The sequence below is a fragment of the Leucopleurus acutus genome (genome assembly GCF_964270905.1).
Source record: "Leucopleurus acutus genome assembly, chromosome: 11".
NCBI classification, from domain to species: Eukaryota; Metazoa; Chordata; class Mammalia; order Artiodactyla; family Delphinidae; genus Leucopleurus; species Leucopleurus acutus.
The window spans coordinates 81,650,118-81,676,378 of NC_139152.1; the positions used below are offsets into that span (position 1 = coordinate 81,650,118).

The 26,261-nt window shown below is 40.0% G+C and overlaps 1 protein-coding gene and 1 pseudogene across 19 annotated transcripts in view; both read right to left on the reverse strand.

Moving 5' to 3' along the window:
• The window catches only part of ANKS1B (ankyrin repeat and sterile alpha motif domain containing 1B), a gene marked incomplete at both ends in the record, with an annotated part of 1,174,646 nt that overhangs the window by 269,031 nt on the left and 879,354 nt on the right, over positions 1-26,261 (reverse strand). The gene's annotated exons all lie outside the window — the stretch shown is intronic.
• LOC309968705 (AP-3 complex subunit sigma-2-like) lies at positions 6,172-6,764 on the reverse strand (annotated as a pseudogene). Its single transcript has one exon. The product of its transcript is annotated as an AP-3 complex subunit sigma-2-like (transcript).

The window sequence follows — 26,261 nt, forward strand, 5'->3', positions numbered from 1 at the left end:
TTTAAGACAGACTACATGGGGATGCAGGAAAAGAGAGAGCACAAACCTTCAGAATCATGGAGCTTTGACCAAAGCTCTCTCTCCTTAACTTGCCTGAAGATTTTGCCAGCTGAAGCTTTGTTTCTTCTAGCTGTAACTTACTCCACCCTATAGCACCAGTACTTTGAGAAATTAACGGATTCATTTATTTCACAGATATTTATTGAGTGCCAGACACTAGCAAAGGAGATACAGTATCTGCTTGTGAAGGAGTCATGGCTAACAACAACACTGCCCTGCGTGAATGAATTTGAACTTGATTTCATATTAGGATAAGAGTAGAGCCTCACAGGTGGGCATGTTCATGAGGTTTATGCCCTCTTCCTCCTCATTCCTGTAAGCATTTATCTGGGGCCCATCTGTACGTGGGCTGTGCTGGGTGCAATGCCAAAGGGCAAAGCAAGTTAAGGGGCAACAGTCCTGTTCAACAGACCATGGACTTGCGATCAGAAGCAGGTCTACTTCACTTCGCTGTACAGTAGAAACTAACGCAACATTGCAAAACAACTATACCCCAATAAAAAAAAAAAAGGAAAGAAACAAGTCTCCTTCCTTTTGTTGCAACTCCTGCCATGTGTGGGCTCAGCCTTAAATTGCTTCTGGAATCTCAGAAATGAGGGAAGGCAAAAAATCTCAAATATGCTTTGAGATCTGCTTGTAGATTTTGATAACCATGATGATACTAATAAAACAATATTAATATTGTGTTTTTATTATGTGCCAGGCAATGTTCTAAACACTTTAAATGTCTTAATTCACTTATTCCTCTGTCATTTAGTATAAATACCACTATTAGCCTTATTATTCATATGAAGAAACTGAGGCACTGGGTTAAAACCACTCACTTTTTTATATGAAGTTAATTCAATATTTTATGTGATCCAATATATCCAAAATATTATGATTTCAACATGTAATCAATATAAATACTATTAATGAGACATTTTACATTCTTTTTATTTTGTAGTAAGTCTTAGAAAGCCAGTGAATATTTTAATTAATTAATTAATTAATATATATTTAAAAACCACTCACTTTTAACTGTTAGTCTATCAGGCAAGCTAACCCCAAGGACCACACAAATTCCTAACTATTAAGTTGTGTTGCTTCTCAGTCACTCTGCCAAAAAATACATAAACGGACAGCTTCTACAATTAAATCCAGAATATCAAGTTGCTCTAATAAAGCATAAAAATAGGTTAGAGATATTCTCTTGCTTTTGTTCCACTGTTTTTGTTTTTCTCCAAATAAGACCAAGTCTTTAATCCATAGTTACCTTAAGAATGTGATGTAAGAGTTGGAGCTGTCTACCTACTCACCAGCTGTTTTTATAGGAAGATGATCAGGAACTAGTTATGAAAGAATCATATTGTTTAATCTGGCATCAGAGCACTTGAGAAACCACAGACCTGGTGAGTTAGAAAATATGTAGGCAGAAATGATGTCTCCATGGAAACAGATGTGAAGATTCAAGTGAATACTAGGTCCATTAGACTTTTCATGAACGCAGCGGCAGATTTTGTTTTTTTTTTTTACACTTCTATAACCTGTTTATTGAGGAGACTGACCATGGTGAGGAGGAAGCCAGAAACACATTTTCCTCTCTAGTCACTGCTTCTAACTCTTCTATGTCCAATCTCCTACCTCTTCTACATGATATCTCTCAATGACATGTTGGGAAGGCACATACAGTCACTGAAAGTTCTGTCTGGTCGTTTAATATTACAACCTCACATCCAGTTCAAGACTTTCCACTGCTCCATTTATGGCTAGACCTGTAACTCAAGGGCCTGATGTGGGGCTGCTCTAGTTCTAGGATACCTCCCTTCCGCTTCCTGCAAGACCCAATGCTTCTTGTTTTGGAGGTTGGGAGAGAGGATGGGATGGAGTAACGCATTTTGCTTCCTCCATTGGTTCTGCTGCTTCTCTGGCTCACACCAAAGGCATACCTCCCGGCGTTAGCTGTCTCAGGGACATGTGTGGGTTCTCTAGGGTCCCTTACATGAGAGGGTTCAATCGTGTTTAGCCCCCCTCAGCAACCTCAGCCACCCATAAGCTGTAACTGCACTGCCTGCATTTTCCTGCCCAGTGGGCACCTTACTAACCTGTGGGTTGGGTTGTGGGAGAAGGAGTGTTGATATAGTAGGAAGAGTTTTGCTACTTAGTGAGCCCTAAAGAAAATATTTGGTAGATGTTCTGTTTGTAATGTGAGACACTTAACAACTCTTTTGCCCAGCTTTGGGCCCCAGGCACCAGTTCTTAGACCAAAAGAAAATTCTCTTTTGTATCCTGATCATAATAATAAACTTTGAGCTGAGGACATGAGGAGGGGGAAGGGTAAGCTGGGACGAAGTGAGAGAGTGGCATGGACTTATATACACTACCAAATGTAAAATATATGGCTAGGGGGAAGCAGCCGCATAGCACAGGGAGATCAGCTCGGTGCTTTGTGACCACCTAGAGGGGTGGGACAGGGAGGGTGGGAGGGAGACGCAAGAGGGAGGGGATATGGGGATATATGTATATGTATAGCTGATTCACTTTGTTATACAGCAGAAACTAACACACCATTGTAAAGCAATTATATTCCAATAAAGATGTTAAAAAAATAATAAACTTTGATCAAAGCCTTAGGATAAGAAAGCATCAGGAGTTCTTTCTTCTCTCTTCCTTCCTTCCTCCCTCCCTTCCTTCTTTCCTTCCTTCCCTTCTTCCAAACAAAAACCATAAAAATTGAAATAAGAGGGATAAAAAAAAGCCTAGAAAATCAGTATTATCTTAGTGTCACTGACAGAACTTTAACAGAGCAGAGGAGTTTGGAATATTAGAAGATAAACAGTTTTAGTTTTCTGAGGATTTTGGTGGTATTTCTACCTGCTTAAATCTTGGACTGTACTTTTCCATGCCCAGGAAGCCACCTACAGCCCAGCTGATACTGCAGTCAGCCACTGGGACTTTCTCACACTCTGAGCTCAACCTGCTTTTTTTAAAAAAATTTATGCCTTTGATTTTATCATATTAAAATTGCTATCCTTTCTTTCTTTTTAATTTAATTTTTTTAAACAGCAGGTTCTTATTAGTTATCTATTATGTACATATTTGTCTATATATGTCAATCCCAATCTCCCAATTCATCCCACCACCACCAGCACCCACCCCCTGCCCTACTTTCCTGCCTTGGTGTCCATACATTTGTTCTCTACATCTGTGCGTCTATTTCTGCCTTGCAAACGGGTTCATCTGTACCATTTTTCTAGGTTCCACATATATGCGTTAAAATAGGATATTTGTTTTTCTCTTTCTGACTTACTTCACTCTGTATGACAGTCTCTAGGTCCATCCACGTCTCTACAAATGACCCAATTTCGTTCCTTTTTATGGCTGAGTAATATTCCATCGTATATATGTGCCACATCTTCTTTATCCATTCATCTGTCGATGGGCATTTAGGCTGCTTCCGTGACCTGGTTATTGTAAATAGTGCTGCAATGAACACTGGGGTGCATGTGTCTTTTTGAATTATGGTTTTCTCTGGCCATATGCCCAGTAGTGGGATTGCTGCGTCGTACTGTAGTTCTATTTTTAGTTTTTTAAGGAACCTCCATACCGTTCTCCATAGTGGCTGTATCAATTTACATTCCCATCAACAGTGCAAGAGTGTTCCCTTTTCTCCACACCTCTCCAGCATTTGTTGTTTGTAGATTTTCTGATGATGTCCATTCTAACCAGTGTGAGGTGATACCTCATTGTAGTTTTGATTTGCATTTCCCTAATAATTAGTGATGTCGAGCAGCTTTTCATGTGGCTCTTGTCCATCTGTATGTCTTCTTTGGAGAAATGTCTATTTAGGTCTTCTGCCAATTTTTGATTGGGTTCATTGTTTTTTTGATAGTGAGCTGCATGAGCTGTTTATATATTTTGGAGATTAATCCTTTGTCCATTGATCTATTTGCAAATATTTTCTCCTATTCTGAGGGTTGTCTTTCCATCTTGTTTATAGTTTCCTTTGCTGTGCAAAAGCTTTTAAGTTTCATTAGGTACCATTTGTTTGGTTTTATTTTTATCTCCATTACTCTAAGAGGTGGGTCAAAAAAGAGCTTGCTGTGAAATATGTCAAAGAGTGTTCTTCCTATGTTTCCCTCTAACAGTTTTACAGTATCTGGTCTTACCTTCAGGTCTTTAATCCATTTTGAGTTTATTTTTGTGTACGGTGTTAGGGATTGTTCTAATTTTATTCTTTTACATGTAGCTATCCAGTTTTCCCAGCACCACTTATTAAAGAGGCTGTCTTTTCTCCATTGTATATTCTTGCCTCCTTTGTCACAGATTCGTTGATCATAGGTGCATGGGTTTATCTCTGGGCTTTCTATCCTGTTCCATTGATCTATATTTCTGTTTTTGTGCCAGTACCATATTGTCTTGATTACTGTAGCTTTGTAGTATAGTCTGATGTCTGGGAGTTTGATTCCTCCTGCTCCATTTTTTCCCCTCAAGATTGCTTTGACTATTCAGGGTCTTTTGTGTCTCCATACAAATTTTAAGATTTTTTGTTCTATTTCTGTAAAAAATGCCATTAGTAATTTGAAAGGGATTGCATTTTATCTGTAGATTGCTTTGGGTAGTACAGTCATTTTCACAATATTGAGTCTTCCAATCCAAGAACATGGTATATATTTCCAACTGCTTGTGTCATCTTTGTTTTCTTTCATCAGTGTCTTATAGTTTTCTGAGTACAGGTCTTTTACCTCCTTAGGTAGGTTTATTCCTAGGTATTTTATTCTTTTTGTTGCAATGGTGAATGGAATTGTTTCCTTAATTTCTCTTTCTGATCTTTCATTGTTAGTGTATAGGAATGCAAGAGATTTCTATGCATCAATTTTGTATCCTGAAAGTTTACCACATTCATTGATTAGCTCTAGTAGTTTTCTGGTGGCATCTTTAGGATTTTCTATGTATAGTATCATGTCATCTGCAAACAGTGACAGTTTTACTTCTTCTTTTCCAATTTGTATTCCTTTTATTTCTTTTTCTTCTATGAATGCTGTGGCTAGGACTTCCAGAACTATGTTGAGTAATAGTGGTGAGAGGGGACATCCTTGTCTTGTTCCTGATCTTAGAGGAAATGCTTTCAGTTTTTCACCATTGAGAATGTTTGCTGTGGGTTTGTCGTATATGGCCTGTATTATGTCGAGGTAGGTTCCCTCTATGCCCACTTCCTGGAAAGTTTTTATCATAAATGGGTGTTGAATTTTGTCAAAAGCTTTTTCTGCATCTATTGAGATGATCCTATGGTTTTTACTCTTCAATTTGTTAATATGGTGTATCACATTGATTGATTTGCGTATATTCAAAATCCGTGCATCCCTGGGATAAATCCCACTTGATCAAAGATTTTCTTTGAGGGGGACCCCTCTGGCTGTGGGGTGTGCCCTCTCTATTGGCAGAAATGTGGGGAGCAGGCAAACAACAGGCTTATGATCTGGATTGTGTCCTGCACATAAACACCTGGGAGAGCAGAGCCAGGGCTGTGGCAGTGGGGAGTATATGCCACAGGAGATGGTGATGAGACTGCGTGGCTATACAAATGGATTCTGGCTGTGCCAACTCTAGTAGAGCCAGTAGGCAACTCTGGATCTCATAAAATCCTGCCCTTATTTGCCACTCACGACATCCCCAAATCTAGAGGGTCAGCCCTTTTCTAGCTATGGCACCTCACCAGGAAAGTCAATGCTACAGGACCTCAGGGAGCCTCATGGTGCTAAGGTTGAAGACTCAAGTCAGAGAACATCCTTGTGGTGGAGTTCTGGGAGCAGGGGGGCCTCTCACTACAGTCTGAAGTCCCTGGGAGTGGCTGCATGTGGCAGGTAAAGGGGGCGAGTGGCTTGGGCACCTGACCCCCACTGAGGAAGCCAGGGCCCCTCACATCTGCAGTGGTCACATGTACGAGAGACAGGCAAGGTCGCACATGTGAGAAGCAAGCACAGGCTGGCAGTGGACACAGGACTCCTTCCTGCTCCAGGACAGCAGGGGTCAGGGCCCAAGGCTGGACTTCTCCGGGCGCAGAGCGGGTTTTGCTGCAGGACTGGCTTGGCTTTGCTGGTTCCAAGGACTCAGTTCAGCCGTCTTCTACCCTCAGACAAACTGGGATAGGTTGGGAACCTTGATGTTGAGATCACCAATGTTGATATTCCGAGGCATCTCCGGCAGGTTGATGTTTTTCACGGCAGACGTGGCCCAGGCGGGCACTGCTGAAAGGCCACCCTCAGATTTCTCCAGCCTGTTCTGAGCTTCAATCTGAGCCATGATTTCATTCATGTTTGTTTCCAACGCCATCCCACCCATCACCACCTCCTGAAGAATGTAGTGCACCTTATCCATGTGGAAGATCAAATCCAATTCACAAACATTTCGAAACACTTATCCAGAGTCTCCACAAAAACCTGCTACACATACCTGGATGAGGTCCAAGATCCCAAGTTCACTCTCTGATGAATCCACACCAAATGCAAAGTAGAGGGTAGCATAATGCTGATAAATCAGTTTGTAGTCAGAGCCACCAATCAAACTTCCACCCTCCAAGAAGTTACAGATGTTCTCATCCCACTTGAGAACTAGATGGAAGCTCTCTCGAATAATCTGCTGCTGAATTTCTTCTGGGAAATGCTGGTAAAGTGGACCAGCCGTGGCTTCACATGGTTATTGAAAACCAGAATCACCTGAATCATCTTTGCCCACCATGCTCCTTTCACCACTGGCTGTTTCCAGAGAGCATCTCCTTCCCTTGTGTATGTATTTTAACTTACATAACTGTTATTATACTGTAGTTTATTCTATTTTTCACTTTTTATATTAAGCATTCTATTTTTAAGATCTATATATTTTGCTGTGTGTTCATCTGGTTTACTGCATCAAATTGCTGCATCTTAATTTAACATATGCACCAGAATATTTCACTTAGCCATTCTTCAGTGTTGGAAGCTCCAACTTCCCACTTTACAAACAATGCTCAAATAAGCATTCTTTAACATGGTTTTTATATACCCATTTGAGAATTTCTCTGGGATATATACCTAGGAATGAGACTGACTAGTCATTGAGTACACATATACTTCAGCCTCTTATATTTTACCCCTTTTGCTGCATTTGGGGTAATTTCATTAAATCTATTTTCCATTTCATATATTTTCTCTTTATCTGCGTCTAATATAGTATTTTAAAAACTTAAATGATTAGAAATCCTATTTGATTAAGGAAAATAGATCCAGAGAATGATTGAAGGAAAAAAGAAAATCCAATGACAATACGAAGACCCTTTCAAAAAAGATAAGACAGAACTTCTTTCTTGTGTGCTTTGTAATCTTAGGTTCTGTGTTCATAATTAGTTTTGAGCTCATATGAAGGAAACCTATGTGTATCAGTTAGGAGTTGATCAGGGAAACAGATCATTATGAGTGAAATAGAGTAATGGATTCATTAGAGAAATTATATGTTGTGCAGGTTAAGAAGTCTTTGTAAGACTGTTGACTTTGCATGTGGTGTTTGACCTGAGGTCATCATAGGTTAGCTTGGCAGGGAATCAGGAAGGAGAACTGAATTTGAAGTGGGAGAGAACAAGGAGAAACTGGAACCCATAAGGTCATATTAGAACCCCAAAGGACAAAAAATCGAACCCATGAGAATAAAGTGGAATTTGACTTTATCTCCCATCATCTCCAACTTAAATGATGCTGGTGACCTACAGAAGCCTGCATCCTTCACTATGGGGTTGTAACCACACTTGGCCCAGGACTCAGGGAAGCCAAAGGAAAAAATCCAGTGGGAACTGGAGAATTGCAGACCCAGGTTGTCCTCAACACCAATAAGGTAACTTAAAGATTAGCAATAACATGTGCAAATTGCCAATGCCTGCTGTCCTATACTGACTTTCAGAGCGCTAAAATGGCTGCTTCTTCATTTGTGCCTTTCAATTCTCAAGAAAATTTCCTTTGTGATTTGACTCACAAGGAAAGGAATTCTGAGAAACATAGCTTCAACTTAGCTAGGTTGATGTAGTATAAAGCCATCATACTATACGACTTTAGTTGAAGGTATGTCCCTTCAGAGATGTTTTGTTTATTTCTCTTAGTACCTTGAGGCATCTCTGGTCTGGTACCAATTTTTATGTAAATGTTTTCAGCTTAGCGTTTCCAGACTAATAACTCAAAGTTAAAGTGAGGAGCTTGCCCATAGTTCTGGGTTCTCAAGGAAGAGTCTCCATTCCCTTACCCTGAACCCAAGCTGAGAAGACAAGCTACTTTCTTATCTCCCTATGCCAATGGGCAGATTATTTTTAAGTCCTTATTTATATTAAGAATGGAGCTCTTCTCGGGTTCAGACTGTGTGGATGGTCTCAATTCTGACTCCATACCTCAAAGGGACAGAAGGCCTTGTCTCCTGACCTCTAGTGGTTGTTAAAACACAAGTCTCTAGACTTACCTTGAGGGACCTGTCCCTTACCCCCTGCAGAGTAGACAGATCTCAGCTCTACTACTCTGAGTTTCAGTTCTGTCTTAGTTTCTATTCTCTGCAGAATCTATTTATTTTCTGTCTTTCTTAGCAGTTCATTAAAAAAATACATATATATTTGTTTTATTTTATCTAGATTTTCATGTGGTTTTAGTGGACGCTTTCAGGTTAACTCTTCTGCCATGTTGCTTGAACAGGAAGCCCATTGTTTTTACAACCAAAAACTTAAATGCAGAAGACCTTTTCTACAAGTCAAGGGCGCTTTAAGCAAATTCAGATTTACAGGAAAAAAATTACAGATCTACAAAACAGATCAATTAGAAGGGAAATTGGCATAACAAAAGGATTCACCAGAAGACTACTTAAAATAACTAGGATCTCACAGTGTATTTAGAGATCTAGGAGAATGTGTATTGTAAAAAGCTATCTGGCCTATAGTTAAAGAAATGTTGGGATGAATCCTTTTGTAAAGCAGAAAGTCCTTTTTGTAATGTGAATGATCACTCTAATTTATAAGTTTGTAAGATTGGGCTTTTGTGTATTTGGATTTTTTTTCATCTGGCTTTAATAATAGCGATCTAGAAAAAGTCATTTATATAAAGAGTTCAGGTTTAACTCTCCTGAGCATGTTTTTCCTATATTAACATCAAATAATCAAAACAATCAGCATATTTAAAAGAGAGAATGATAAGTTCCTTCAAATGTTTAATACATGGATTTCTAAGTTCCCATGGGTCTTGTTATTAGAAATAAGTTGAAGACATATTTCCCACATAATGACTGACTTCTTTTGATACTGTTACTAAGACACAGTATAAAACATTTTTACTAGAACACAACTGCTAATTCACTAGATTCAACATTATGTACTGAATTAATGATCATAAGTACTTAACTGCTAATACATTGCAGGTACATGGACTTCCTTCACTAATTATTGGAAGACCAGGACTATAAACACTGAATAGAATGGACCTATTTTTCATTTTCATCTAAATTGAGTATGATGACTGCAAAGCTCATCTCATTGTCTTCATGATCCATTTCTAGAGTTTTATTTTGATACATAATTAAATATTTTAATAGGGTAACACGTAATATACAAATTCTAAGGAAAACAGGCAGCCAGTTTTATACTAATGCTTGTCTGGTTTTTAAAAAATTAGCTCTGGTTCTCAAGCTTGGCTGTACTTTGTAATCACCAGGGAGCTTTAAAAAATATTGATGCCTGGCTCCTACTATGGAGGTTTTGATTTAATTGTTCTGGGATGCAGCCAGACATTGGGATTCTAGTATGTAGTCAGTATTAAGAACCACCAATGTGGTCAAACCACAGTTACTCAAACCCACTTAATCAGAGCACTCAATTAACTGGCAATGGGGAAGGGGAATGATGGACTGGGTAGCAGGACTGGGAAAAAAATCATTTAAAAAGTTTATATCAGGCATTTATTCTAAAATTTGTTTTTGAGCATGATCTGAAATGAGGTTCCATATATCCTAAACTCATGCACTTACAAAACTAGACAAAGATAATGACACAGAACAGTGACCTTGAGGTACTACTATTCCATTGATTATAAATTTAAAAATTTTTAATAAACTGTTTTACCCTACTTATTATTAGGTGGTTGACTCATATCTGTGGATATAACACTAATACATTGAACAGGTGTGATTTGTGGTTGTAATCACAAGGCAACTTTTCTCCCCAACTACTTAAATTTTTTTAGGGGGGTTGGTTTCTTCCTGCTGCTGGATAAAAATGTGAGCAGTCTTATCACTTTAGATAGGAAAACACAATCTCTATTTAGTAGTTAAAAATGTTCATCCCATGTAATAGTGAAAAACTCCAATCTTGATTTGAAGTTGAAGCTTCTCCCCTTTCTATCTAGGACCCTATTGAGGGAGAGCTTCTAGTCAGGGGAGGTCAGTGTGGTTGGGATCTTCTCTCTTTCCATCACCCTCAGCACTTAGCAAAAGCTTCCTTGCACTTTACATTTTAGCAATATTGAAAGCATAGTGTTCCCTCAGTGGCCCACACTGTTTCACACATCTGTACAGCTAGCTATTCACTCCATCTGGACTGCTCTTCCTTCCCTCAGTCACCTTGGAGACACCTTTTTGACCTTTAAAACCAGGTGGACATTTCTCTAGCTTTAATTCCTTCTTAATTCAGCTTTATTATTTGTACCCAAATTGGTAGTAAGGAAGAAGTCAGAAATAATACAATGGATTTTATTAAAGAATTATGTGAGCTGATCAGTTGGAGGTCCTTAGAGATCATGTATCCAAACCCTTCCATCTCCAGATGGGCAAACTAGTGAGGTCAAATCCAAACCCTTCCGTCTCCAGATGGGCAAACTAGTGAGGTCAAAGGACTTGCTGAACAGTTCTAGGCTGCTTAGGGCACTGACAGTACAGGGCTCTTTCTAGCATGTTGTTTTCTTTAACAAAATGAAATATTCTACTAAATTAAAGAGGTTTTCAATTCCATGGATGGAAAATTCATGCCAAAGAACCATGTTGCACCCCTGCAGGAGGCCAGGTTAATTGTGGCCTGGTGCAAAGAGCACAGACTTGGAGTCATACAGGCCTGTGTCTGCAGTTTTTGCAGTGGCCTTGGGCAATTTATTTAACTTCTCTGAGCCACAGTTTCCTCAGAGGCAAAGCAGAAAATTAATACTCATCTTGCCTTCCTGAAAGTGTATTTGTTAGAAATAAATACGATTATATAGAAGATATATTTTACTGTATAATCTCCAAGGTACTTTAAAAATGTCAATTGTTCAAGGTACTTTTAAAATGTCAATTGTTATTGCTATAGTTACTCTAGAATAGGCATACATTACAAGATATACGGACTTCACAGATATTTTGCTGAATAATCAAGGAATAAGATGTTAATCTTCTTTTCAGAAGCAATGAAGAAAAATCTAGACTCCACATTTATTAATTTTTTTGTTTTATGATTCGGAACTGTATCCAATGTCATTTCCTATACTTTAAGTGGATTACTTAAATAATCAAAAATGATTAATATATGTAAAACAATTAGAAGAGTGATTTGCACAAAAAGAAGTTTGATAAACATCTGTTATTTTTGTAATTTATATCCTCCAACTTGTCTATTCCTAGCTCAATTGTGAAAGCTGAACATAACTCTCTGGACTCTGAAATGACAAAGATCATGGTGACAAACAATTCAAGCACTGTTTTTCCTCACTGGAAGAACAAGGTGTTGTTTTAGGGAGTAAAAGTATTTGGGAAGCATTGTTTATGACAACTGCTACAGCCTCAAAGGACAGTGTATTTTAAAAATGTATGTATGAGGACCTACAAGATGGTGGAGGAGTAAGACGTGGAGATCACCTTCCTCCCCACAAATACATCAAAAATACATCTACATGTGGAACAACTCCTACAGAACACCTACTGAACGCTGGCAGAAGACCTCAGACTTCCCCAAAGGCAAGAAACTCCTCACGTACCTGGTCGTGTGGCTGACAGGGTCTTGGTGCTCTGGCCAGGTGTCAGGCCTGAGCCTCTGAGGTGGGAGAGCTGAGTTCAGCACACTGGACCACCAGAGACCTCCCAGCCCCACGTAATATCAATCAGCAAGAGCTCTCCCAGAGATCTCCGTCTCAATGCAAAGACCCAGCTCCACCCAACAGCCAGCAAGCTCCAGTGCTGGACACCCCATGCCAAACAACTAGCAAGACAGAAACACAACCCCACCCATTAGCAGAGAGGCTGCCTAAACTCATATTAAGTTCACAGACACCCCAAAACACACCACCAGATGCAGTCCTGCCCACAAGAAAGACAAGATCTAGTCCCATCCACCAGAATACAGGCACTAGTCCCCTCCACCAGGAAGCCTACACCACCAGGTTGGCCCACTGAACCAACCTTACCCACTGGAGACTGACACCAAAAACAATGGGAGCTATGAACCTGCAGCCTGCGAAAAGGAGACTCCAAACGCAGTAAGTTAAGCAAAATGAGAAGACAGAGAAATACGCAGCAGATGAAGGAGCAAGGTAAAAACCCACCAGACCAAACAAATGAAGAGGCAATAGGCAGTCTACCTGAAAAATAATTCAGAGTAATGATAATAAAGATGATCCAAAATCTTGGAAATCGAATGGAGAAAATACAAGAAACATTTAAAAAGGACCTAGAAGAACTAAAGAGCAAACAAACAATGATGAACAACAAATTAATGAAATTAAAAATTCTCTAGAAGGAATCAATAGCAGAATAACTGAGGCAGCAGAATAGATAAGTGGCCTGGAAGATAAAATAGTGGAAATAACTACTGCAGAGCAGAAAAAAGAAAAAAGAATGAAATGAATTGAGGACAGTCTCAGAAACCTCTGGGACAACATTTAATGCACCAACATTCGAAGTATAGGGGTCCCAGAAGAAGAAGAGAAAAAGAAAGGGACAGAGAAAATATTTGAAGAGATTATAGTTGAAAACTTCCCTAATATGGGAAAGGAAATAGTCAAAGTCCAGGAAGCACAGAGTGTACCTCCCATACAGGATAAATCCAAGGAGAAACACGCCAAGACACATATTAATCAAACTAACAAAAATTACCTACAAAGAAAAAATATTAAAAGCAGCAAGAGAAAAGCAACAAATAACATACAAGGGAATCCCCATAAGGTTAACAGCTGATCTTTCAGCAGAAACTCTGCAAGCCAGAAGGGAGTAGCAGGACATATTTAAAGTGATGAAAGGGAAGAACCTACAACCAAGATTACTCTGCCCAGCAAGGGTCTCATTCAGATTCGATGAAGATATTAAAACCTTTACAGACAAGCAAAAGCTAAGAGAATTCAGCACCACCAAACCAGCTTTACAACAAATGCTAAAGGAACTTCTGTAGGCAAGAAACACAAGACAAGGAAAAGACCTACAATAACAAAACCAAGACAATTAAGAAAATGGTAAGAGGAACATACATATCGATAATTACCTTAAATGTAAATGGATTATATGCTCCCACCAAAAGACACAGATTGGCTGAATGGATACAAAACCAAGACCCATATATATGCTGTCTACAAGAGACCCACTTCAGACCCATGGACACATACAGACTGAAAGTGAGGGGATGGAAAAAGATATTCTATGCAAATGGAAATCAAAAGAAAGCTGGAGTAGCAGTTCTCATATCAGACAAAATAGACTTTAAAATAAAGACTATTACAAGAGAAAAAGAAGGACACTACATAATGATCAAGGGATCTATCCAAGAAGAAGATGTAACAATTGTAAATATTTATGCACCCAACATAGGAGCACCTCAATATATAAGGCAAATGCTAACAGCCATAAAAGGAGAAATCGACAGTAACACAATGTAGGCCAGTATCACTGATGAACACAGATGCAAAAATCCTCAGCAAAATACTAGCAAACAGAATCCAGCAGTACATTAAAAGGATCATACACCATGATCAAGTGGGGTTTCCCAGGAATGCAAGGATTCTTCAATATATGCAAATCAATCAATGTGATACATCATATTAACAAATTGAAAGAGAAAAACCATATGATAATCTCAATAGATGCAGAAAAAGTTTTTGACAAAATTCAACACCGAGGGAAGACATATGGGAACATATGTTTATGTATGACTGATTCACTTTGTTATAAAGCAGAAACTAACACACCATTGTAAAGCAATTATACCCCAATAAAGATGTTAAAAATAAAATAAAATAAAATAAAAGGGGAAAAAAAATTCAACACCAACGTACGATAAAAAACCTCCAGAAAGTAGGCATAGAGGGAACTTACGTCAACATAATAAAGGCCATATATGACAAACCCACAGCCAACATCGTTCTCAATGGTGCAAAACTGAAACCATTTCCTCTAAGATCAGGAACAAGACAAGGTTGCCCACTCTTACCACTATTATTCAACAGAGTTTTGGAAGTTTTAGCCACAGCAATCAGAAAAGAAAAAGAAATAAAAGAAATCCAAATCAGAAAAGAAGAAGTAAAGCTGTCACTGTTTGAAGATGACATGATACTATACATAGAGAATCCTAAAGATGCTACCAGAAAACTACTAGAGCTAATCAATGAATGTGGTAAAGTAGCAGGATACAACATTAATGCACAGAAATCTCTTGCATTCCTATACACTAATGATGAAAAATCTGAAAGAGAAATTAAGGAAACACTCCCATTTACCATTGCAAGAAAATGAATAGAATACCTAGGAATAAACCTACCAAAGGAGACAGATCTGTATGCAGAAAACTATAAGACACTGATGAAAGAAATTAAAGATGATACAAACAGATGGAGAGATATATCATGTTCCTGGATTGGAAGAATTAATGTTGTGAAAATGACTATACTACCCAAAGCAATCTATAGATTCAATGCAATCCCTATCAAACTACCACTGGCATTTTCCACAGAACTGGAACAAAAAATTTCACAATTTGTCTGGAAACACAAAAGACCGACCCCGAATAGCCAAAGCAATCTTGAGAAAGAAAAATGGAGCTGGAGGAATCAGACTTCCTGATTTCAGACTATACTACAAAGCTACAGTAATCAAGAGTGTATGGTACTGGCACGCAAACAGAAATATAGATCAATGGAACAGGATAGAAAGCCCAGAGATAAACCCATGCACATAACATCACCTTATATTTGATAAAGGAGGTAAGGATATACGATGGAGAAAAGACAGCCTCTTCAATAAGTGGTGCTGGGAAAACTGGACAGGTACATGTAAAAGTATGAAATTAGGACACTCCCTAACACCACACACAAAAATAAATTCAAAATGGATTAAAAACCTAAATGTAAGGCCAGAAATTATCAAACTCTTAGAGGAAAACATAGGCAGAACACTCTATGACATAAATCACAGCAAGATCCTTTTTGACCCACCTCCTAGAGAAATGGAAATAAAAACAAAAATGAACAAATGGGACCTAGTGAAACTTAAAAGCTTTTGCACAGCAAAGGAAACCATAAACAAGACAAAAAGACAACCCTCAGAATGGGAGAAAATATTTGCCAACAAAGCAACTGACAAAGGATTAATCTCCAAAATATACAAGCAGCTCATGCAGCTCAATATCAGAAAAACAAACAACCTAATCCAAAAATGGGTAGAAGACCTAAATAGACATTTCTCCAAAGAAGATATACAGATTGCCAAGAAACATATGAAAGGATGCTCAACGTCACTAATCATTAGAGAAATGCTAATCAAAACTACAATGAGGGGCTTCCCTGGTGGCGCAGTGGTTGAGAGTCCGCCTGCCAATGCAGGGGACACGGGTTCGTGCCCCGGTCTGGGAAGATCCCACATGCCGCGGAGCGGCTGGGCCCGTGGGCCCGTGGGCCATCGCCACTGAGCCTGCGCGTCTGGAGCCTGTGTTCCGCAACGCGAGAGGCCACAATAGCGGGAGGCCACAACAGTGAGAGGCCCGCGTACCACAGAAAAACAAAAAACAAAAAACTACAATGTGATATCACCTCACACCGGTTAGAATGGCCATCATCAAAAAATCTACAAGCAATAAATGCTGGAGAGGGTGTGGAGAAAAGGGAACCCTCTTGCACTGTTGGTGGGAATGCAAATTGATACAGCCACTATGGAGAACAGTATGGAGGTTCTTTAAAAAACTAAAAATAGTACTACCATACGACCCAGCAATCCCACTACTGGGCATATACCCTGAAAAAATCCATAATTCAAAAAGTCGTGTACCAGAATGTTCATCGCAGCACTATTTACAATGGCCAGGACATGGAAGCAACCTAAGTGTCCATCGACAGATGAATGGATAAAGAAGATGTGGCACATATATACAATGGAATATTACTCAGCCATAAAAAGAAATGAAATTGAGTTATTTGTAGTGAGGTGGATGGACCTAGAGTCGTACAGAGTGAAGTAAGTCAGAAACAGTAAAACAAATACCATATGCTAACACATATATATGGAATCTAAAAAAAAAAAAAAAAAGGTCTGAAGAATCTAGGGGCAGGACAGGAATAAAGACGTAGACGTAGAGAATGGACTTGAGGATATGGGGAGGGGCAAGTGTAAGCTGGGACGAAGTGGGAGAGCGTCATTGACATATATACACTATCAAATGTGAAACAGATAGCTAGTGGGAAGTAGCCGCATAGGACAGGGAAATCAGCTCAGTGCTTTGTGACCCCCCAGAGGGGTGGGATAGGGAGGGTGGGAGAGAGACACAAGAGGGAGGGGATATCGGGATATATGTATACGTATAGCTGATTCACTCTGGTATACAGCAGCAACTAACACAACAATGTAAAGCAATTATACTCCAATAAAGATGTTAAAAAAAAAAAAAAAGACCTGGGGAATTCCCTGGCACTCCAGTGGTTGGGACTCTGCGATTCCACTGCCGGGAGACTGGGTTGATCCCTGGTTGGGGAGCTAGGATCCTGCAATCAGCACGGCCAATTTAAGTAAATAAATAAACAAACAAATAAAGTTAACACATGTCCCTTGCCTTTAAAAAAAACTGGAATGGAACTTCTGATTATGAAAAATTGAACTTCTGAAATGAGAAATTCCAAAGAATGAAAGTTAAAAACTCCATCGACAGACGAATGGATAAAGATGTGGCACATATATACAATGGAATATTACTCAGCCGTAAAAAGGAATGAAATTGGGTCATTTGTAGAAATGTGGATGGATCTACAGACTATCATACAGAGTGAAGTAAGAAAGAGAAAAACAAATATCGTATATTAACACATATATGTGGAATCTAGAAAAATGGTACAGATGAACTGGTTTGCGAGGCAGAAACAGAGACACAGATGTAGAGAACAAACGTATGGACACCAAGGGAGGAAAATGCCGGAGGGGTAGGGGTGATGGGATGAATTGGGAGACTGGGATTGACATATATACACTAATATGTATAAAATAGATAACTAATAAGAACCTGCTGTATAAAAAATAAAATTAAAAAAGTGTATATATGTATGATTCCCATTTAGCTTCTGTTATAAAACTCCTGAGACATCCTCTGGGTCTTACACTGTTTATGGATCTAGATGTCAGGGAAATGCTAAGTCCAAAGGTTTGAGAGAAAAGTTTGTCACTAAATTGGAAATTATAAGCCTTCTCCTACTGAATTATTTCCTTGTTGAATTTCAGAATATCGTCACCTATGAAGGTTATTTTACTTCAATAAAAAGAATCTTTGGATGAGGAAGACAATAGCCATATCTGTACAAAAGGAAAACATAATTTAAATAATGTACAAAAATTTACTTACATTCTCCAAATTGCTCATTATGCAAGGCAGCTCAGAAATAGGTAAAAGGCTCCCTTTTCATGGTCAGGACAGCTGCTCTTGTATGTTATACATTTGTTTCAACGTGAACTTCAGTTGTTTTTTAAAGAAAGAACAATTAGAAGAGATTCAGCTGTGGGACTTTTATATAACTCTTTTAACAAACACTAAATGATATTCTATCTTCAAAAGGTACTGTGAGTGCCTGTGATTGCAACCAAGTTCACTGAAATAAAAATTTTCATGCAGCAGACAGAAAACAATGTAAAGAAATCAAGAAAACCCAAACTGGGAGTTACAGTTATTGCCCATGCTTAATAAATTGTCTACTTGCAAATATGCATAATTATTTTTTAATAAAAAAGAAATTAAGTATTTTGCTGGCTTAACCAATGGTAGGTAATTATATTTAAGATGACACGAAAGTAGGCTGCTGTGTACTGATTCACGCTGCTTCTCTTCTGGGGTGGGATTTTCCGAATTGGAAGAGTAAAGCCCCATTTCCCCAGCAAGGTACAGATTGTACAAGACAGAGATCCGTCTCTGACAGAGAAAATAACCAGTAAAACTACCTTTTCATTTGCTCCCATTTTGAGCCATAGCTGTATATTAAATAAGGTACTCAACTTTATTTCCATTGGAAAAGGGCATTACTGCCCACTTGATCCCCAAGGAAAAGAAGGGGGTGGTGATCATGCAGAGGAAGTTGCCAGGACCACCGGTGTTGGGTGGCAGCTTCATGAGGTTGCCTAGGTAGGAAGGCAAATTGCGTGTGCTTTGGAATCCAGTTCCCTTTCTCCCCAGGCACTCCACCAACAAAATCTACAGTGAAGGACATGTCAGGGTAAGTGGTGGGGAAGGCAATTATCATCTACAGTGGTAGATTAAGAAAACATGGAGCAGAGGAAGGCCTTTTCAACAGAAACCCAGCAATGCATAAGAAGGATATTCTTTCAATCTCTGGCAAGAAACCCAGAAGTGTGAGGTGTACTTATGTCTAACAGAAGTTCTGGGAGAAGGCAGCTTTAAACACCATGTAGTTAAGTTGAAAAAAAGAATTAACTATAGGGACCCTGGGGTCTCTATGGAAAGACACTTGTATTCAGAGAGACCTGGGCTTGAGTTCTGGCTCATGTTGAGTTTAGACCATATTCTAAATGTGTGAATATGCATGGGTTCCTTGGTGTCCCCTGCAGTTTCCCTTCCTCTGTAGTAAAATGGGAATGGTAATACCCATCTCACTGGACTGTTATGATTAAACAACCATCTGAGATATGTGAAAGGTTTATCAACTATAAAGCATTATTAAAATGCTTCCAGAAAGTAACAGGAATTTATCCTAGACACTGGCATCAACAGTTAGGGAACTGTAAGTTGATCCCAGTCCTTACATTTTCTTCCCTCAGGTTCAAAGGAAGGGCTTTTCTCCTGGGTCTCACAATTACTGACTCACTCTGTTTTGGGAGGACGGGGGACTGGTTGTCAGCCTGGGCACACTCCAAAGACCACCATGTCATCTGCGTGGCTGCAGTCACCAGGGAGGCAAGCTCCTCCTCACCCCCTCTTGGTGATGGTGGGGAAGCTGGTGCTTCTGCATATCCTGCTTCTGACGTTCCATTTCTGGGTCCTTGTAGTTGTGCATGGGGCCCACAGCCCACTGCCCTCCCTTTCTCCCCCATCTACCCCGGTGCCTTTTCCCAGATCTTTTCCCTCTCCCATCCTCTGAGAAAGGAGTTAAATTCTGATCTCAGCATCCAATCCAGCTGCAGCTACCTCCCAACCAAGCAGAACCCTCTTTCCTTCTTCTTGTACTGGATACCTCCTCAAGGATGATGCTTCCGACCCCTGCCCCCTGCCTTAGTCTTGTTTTAAGGTCCACGATATACGTGTTCCTATGTACACCCTGAACACAGCACCTATTTCACTGTATTGTACTTTCTGTACTGTACTTTCTCCCCTCCCCTCCAGAATGTGAGCTCTTCAAAGGTAAGAACTTTGAAATGAGTCTTACTCACCAGCGTCTCTCCAGAACCTCGCGCAGTGCTTGTCACACAGTAGGTAGATGGTAAATGACTACTGAAGTGAACCAATCAACCCCTCTCCCCTCCACCAGCTCCCACTGACTGAGAGTTATACAGAGGCAAAGAAGGGCCATTCTGAGACCACAATGTACTGAACATAAACATCTCTCTGCAACTTTCTAGCTTGCCTCTTTCTGTATCCCTTTACCCTAGATTACCTGTATATCTGCAAGAAGGGCCAAAACAAAAATCAGTAGAACAGAGACGAACAGTAGCAGCCACAAACTAGAGGGTTCCTTGTTTTTCATTTCTCTTCTGTTTTGACTTTCAAAAGGAATGTCAAGATTTTACTCTTTGTCTGGTGCTCTTAATCTAAAATGCCTAACAGTCCCTACATAGATAGAAGATTTGGATAATTATAAGTTTGATGGGGTTATAGGGAAAGTTTGAAAATCATTCTATACCTTCTAGAAATATTCCAAGTCAAATTGGTTAAAGAAATTTGCTTTTTCCTCTTCAGTTCTACATCATGCACCCAGGAATTCAGGGTTTGAGGATTTTTCATTCAATTGCATATAACTGATAAATAATACGAGCCTTTTCCAGAAGACCCGCTGTTTTCTGAGAACTGTTTCTATAGCTCTGTGGCAGACATTACCACGTGATGAAAAATCTGTTCTAATTTCCTCTTCTTTGCCTGCTTTGTCTTACAAATGTCGGAAAGAACTAAGACACTTTTTCAGTCTCCTTGAAGTTGGGCCGTGACACAGACACGGTCTGGCCATTGAGGTGTAAACCTGAGTCTGATGGAAGGTTTCTGGACAAGTTTTTGATTTCCTGGTGAAAGAAACACACATCTCTATCCTTGCTCCCTTTCCCATTTCTCCATCTGTGCATGCTGGGATGATGCCTGGACCTGCTGTAGCCACCTTGCAATTTGGAGGTGAAAAAAAATAGAAGCATGAGGGCAAAGCACCTTCACACTAAGGAAAGCAAAGCAGAAAGACAGAAAGGCCTTGGTCCTAGTTGGCATCATTAGCAAGTACCTACTTCCAGGCCTCGTGTTGTCCAGCCCATACATGTCAGTATTGTTTAAACCACTATTAGTCAGTGTCATTCCTGACTGATTCAAGCCACAGGTAAGAACATTGAGAATGAAACTGAGCTTGGTTACCTATGGTATCATTCAAAAGCTGAAACATGGTTAATCCTTACCAAATTTAATCCTAAATATTCTCTTTATGCCCGTGGTCAGGCCTGCCCTTCTCCTGCATCTGGCTCCCATTCCTTTAAAGCCCACATTTCTACTTCAACCTAACAATGTGGTGGGGGGAAGAGGCCATACACCATCTGTCACGGGGTTCATGATTTACAGCTGACCGAGGACAGCCTCTAAGTAGCATATGTTCTACTGCAACGTGTGGTTCCTTTAACAAATTCTGGGTCATAACATTTAAAATTGATATCATAGCTACTATTTCAAAAATATTGTATTCATTTCCCAAAGCTGCCGTGCAAATTACCACAAACCGAAAGACTTAAAACAGAAATTTATTATCTCACAGCTCTGGAGACCAGAAGTACGAAATCAAGGAGTCAGCAGGGCCATTCTCCCCTAGAAGGCTCTCAGAGAGAAGCCCTTCTTCTCTCTTCCAGCTCCCGGTGGTTCCAGGTGTTCCTTGTCTTGTGGCAGCATCACTCCAATCTCCTCATCTTCACATGACCTTCTCCTCTATATTTGTTCTTTTGTCTGTGTCTCTGCTTCTTCTTATAAGGACACTTATTTGACTTAGGGCCCACCCAGATAATCCACGATGATCTTGTCTTGAGTCCTTTAATTACATCCACAAAGACTCTCTTTCCAAATAAGGTCACATTCACAGGAACCAGGTGAACACATCTTTTGAAGGCCACCATTCATCCTATTACAGTGATCTTCCTTCCTGTGCTAGAACTATTATTCTATTCTTTTTCTTTGTTGGATCTCATTAACTTTGAATTTTTTTTAACCCATGTGAAGAAATGTTTATGATTTAAGTCATATTGGATCAGAATTTAAGGTTGTTTGTTGAAATATGTGTTAGATTTCATAGTTTAAAGAATTATATTTCTTATTATGTTCTAGTCTTTATTTCTCATGGTAAAGTAAAAAATAGATGACTTTAGACAGGCAAGTACATCATGGCAGTAAAATATTTACCACATTTAATATCACGTAGGCAAAACATTTCTTGTGATTTATTAACCATAATCTTTAACACAGACTGAGTTATTATTATTTTTAGGGCATGAATTACTTTCTATCTAGACCAATTGTTTTTAACCCTGCTCATACATTATAATCACACAGGGACCTTTAGAAAATATATGTGTAGGGCTTCCCTGGTGGCGCAGTGGTTGAGAGTCCGCCTGCCGATGCAGGGGACACGGGTTCGTGCCCCGGTCTGGGAAGATCCCACATGCCGCGGAGCGGCTGGGCCCGTGAGCCATGGCCGCTGAGCCTGCGCGTCCGGAGCCTGTGCTCCGCAACGGGAAAGGCCACAACAGTGAGAGCCCCACGTGCCGCAAAAATAAAAGGTGTATATATATATATATATATATATATATATATATATGTGTGTGTGTGTGTGTGTGTGTGTGTGTAGGCCCCACTACAACCAGTTGAGTACATATATCTGGGGATAGGCCTGGGTATCCATAGTTTTTTAAAGCCCCCAAAGTGATTCTTATGTATAGAGAAGATTAAAAGCTGACCTGGATTCTTACTAATCCTTGTCTTCTTCAATACCATTCATTTATTCAACCAAGTAATGATTATGCACTTTCTAAAGTGTAAGTCTTTGTGGGAAATATAGGGATATATAGGACTTTTTTCTTATCTGCAGGTTTATAGTTAGGTCGTCTTGGTGTATAATATTCTAAGTGTAATGTGCCATTTACACTCCAGAGTGGTGGAGCCCAATGTCTGTAGGGAACTTCTCGCCTGGTTAGTCTGCAAAACTCAAATCAATTTAAAAAGTAACTTGTATCACTATTGCTTAACTTCCCTGAGCACACACACCACTGCTAGTAAGAATCAGAGCAAAAAAAGATTCCTATGCTTGGCATCATCAGAGAGAACCTCTACAAAGTCAGCAGCTTCTAATGTATCTTAGATCCCCCTTCCACAAAGTAGAAATCAATATATGCTTTAAAAAAAAAATCAGTACTAGTAGTGATTTCTATTAGTTGGAAAAGCTTCAGCAATAAAGTTGTGTATGCCCTAGGGAAGTGCTAAGGACTGGAAATTCCCCCAGCTTCCAGCTGCTTGGGAAGAACCTTGGGGTGTTGATTCAATGTGGGCAGGTACGAAAGGTAATGACAGTGGGGATGGGGGGGGGCAGGGTCTGGCAGCCCGTGAGCTGCTGCTTCGTCAGTGCACACCCTAATCATTGCTGCTGTTGCTGTGTCTGTCTGACATTCACAGACACATCAGTACAGGCCACCCAGAGCTCCGCAGTCACACAAAGCAGCAACAGGAAGAGAGAAGAAGAGGTTTATAGGGAAGACCCTGCACATGAGAGGCTCAGGGTAGAGACCAGAGTAGATCTGGAGTCTACAGCTGTGAGTCAGCTTTCAGAAAAAGAGAACTGGACAACGTAGTCTAAGGAGTCATAGAGTCACTTAAATCTAAGGTCATGTTGATGCAAGACAGAGAAGAAGGAGGAGGGGAGCTGGAGGAGAATAAGATAGCAAGTCAAATACTTAAAAACTACTGATGAGATAGGAATCAAATTGATCACTTGTACATTGATCAAATATTTATTGAGCATCTTCTGTATGTTCCACATTTGAGGATGCAGGAGTGAACATACACTCTGGTGAGGGAAATGGGCCATTAGCAAGTATACAGGTAAATGAGGAGATTTCAGGGTTATAAAAACAAACAAACATACATACATTCTGGGTAATGTGATGGAAACTGATGGAGGATGGGGAGACACTACTTTAGTTTGGGTGGTCGAAGGCCACCCTAGGAGATGATGAGTGAGCTGAGATGATGTGGAAGAAGAAAAAAGATGCACATTAAGTACAGGAAGCAGGAACAGCTACTGAATTGGCCCTGAGGTGGGAACACATTTGGAGTTTGCAAAGAATCAGATGATATCCAGTCTGGGATCAGAGCAAGGACATGTCAGAAAGAAGTGGAAAAGGCAAGTGGGTTTGATGAAGAGCAAGTAGCTGGGCTTCTGGAAAGATCAGGTTGCAGGTCTTTCTGTTCTAGTCGGAAATGGACCGAGGTCCCCCTGGGTAAGCTGCTCAGAGCTGTCCTGGTATAGATAGCCTGTCAGTTCTGACAGCAGCCATCCTATCCTCCCAGCTATAATGATGTTAGCTTTGCAGTTGCCTTCTTTTTAGTATTCCAATCACTCAGGGCCTGCACCTCCATTCCCTGGGGGTTGTTTTGGTAGTTTCACTATGTGCACAATGATTTTCAAGCAGGAGAGACATGAGGGACTGCAGCAGCATAAGTCAGTGATGTCAACCCCTGCCAACTACTATGACTGAAAAAGTCAGATTCTTGGAGGGACTTTATTTATACTGCCACATCCTGACAGATCTGAGGTCTCTCTTGGCATATGAACATGGTATCATCTTATATCTATGGAAATGAAAACAGAATGGGAGGTTTTTTTTCCCTAAGCAAAAGGGAAATATTAACTCAAGACCTAAACTCTTTTGTTCATTTGTGCACCCTTCCCAAAATGCTGTACGGTGTTACACTGATTTCAAGACACACACTTTCTCCTCATTTTACCATCTCTGAACTGGTAATGCATCTTACAATCAATGGTGCCTCACAATTGCTGTGACATGATTATCATCGCCTGTGCACACACACTTGGTCATAGCCGTTCATGTTGTTAGTAAAGTCCACGGGCATTGTTGATCCTACATGTGGTGAGTATCATTAGCATTTTAACTGTGTTTAAAAAGATTACACTACATCTTGGCATTAATATGAACAGTTACTTGGTATTTAGAAAGGTTAAAATAAAAAAAGAAAGAGGGTAATTTGATATTTGTGAAGCAAATATCTTCACTGGAGAAGAGATTGCAATTACATATTTTCTTTAAAAGCAGCAACCTGTGAGGTACGGGACTGAAGAAAGGAAGATGTCCATAAATACATGACATCATATTATGCCTTGTTACTGTGCTACGTGAAAAAAATTTACATATTGCATGCCACAGAACTCAGCAAAACCAGGAGAAACTGACAAAGCCTGCTAAATGAAAGAGATTGCAAAGCCGTGCAAGGCTGTTGTAATGGGTTTATATCTTGGACAGAATCACCATAAGGCACTGTGTCATAATTTAATTTGCAGCATTTTTTCTTTCTTAAGGATGCATAAAATAATGGTGCATCTTATAATAGATGGCATTTTAGAGTCCATGAAATACAGTGGAGCAGAGCAGATGTTTTTGCCTTGAGATGACTAGGGCTATGTAAATACCAGAACCCATTTACCCCATTACCTTCAGAATGTCTTGTAGGCCATGTACACACTGCCACAGGTCTGGCCACTTGAAAACTTATAATGCGCCATGTGCCTCACACCTGTGGTAGACTGAACAAAATGTTCTTAGGGCAACCTGATCCCCTTGGTTACTGAGCTGAATTTAGTCAAAAGCATCTAAATACTTAGATAACTATGAAGCATAGAGAGATGATCGTGAAGTAAATGGTCTTAATGAGAAATAAGACGCTAAGGCAATTACTTAAAATTCTATGTAAGAAGGTCATTATGTCTTAATGTCTGATTTTGAAAAGTCAGGACTAGTGGCCCTGAGGTTTTTTGCCTTTAAGGTGTTCTCAGATCAGTGTGAGCAGGCAGACTGGGAAGAGAGTCAGGTGGAAAGCTACGAAATAATTCACAGCCCTGCTGCGGGCAGGTTGTCAATCACTATGTGTAAAGCCGGTACCGATTTTTTTTAGAGTTCATAGTCATTCTCCTATTTCTACTCAAGAATACCGTCTTAAAGATGTAGTCGAGGGCTTCCCTGGTGGCGCAGTGTTTAAGAATCTGCCAATGCAGGGGACACGGGTTCGAGTCCTGGTCCAGGAAGATCCCACATGCCATGGAGCAACTAAGCCCTTGCGCCGCAACTACTGAGCCCACGTGTCACAACTGCTGAAGCCCGTGCGCCTAGAGCCTGTGCTCTGCAATGAGAGAAGCCACTGCATTGAGAAGCCCGTGCACCAAAACGAAGAGTAGCCCCCGCTCACCGCAACTAGAGAAAGCCCGCGTAGCAGCAACAAAGGCCCAATGCAGCCAAATAAAAAAAGGTGTAGTTGAGTTCTTTGACAAATAGCAGAT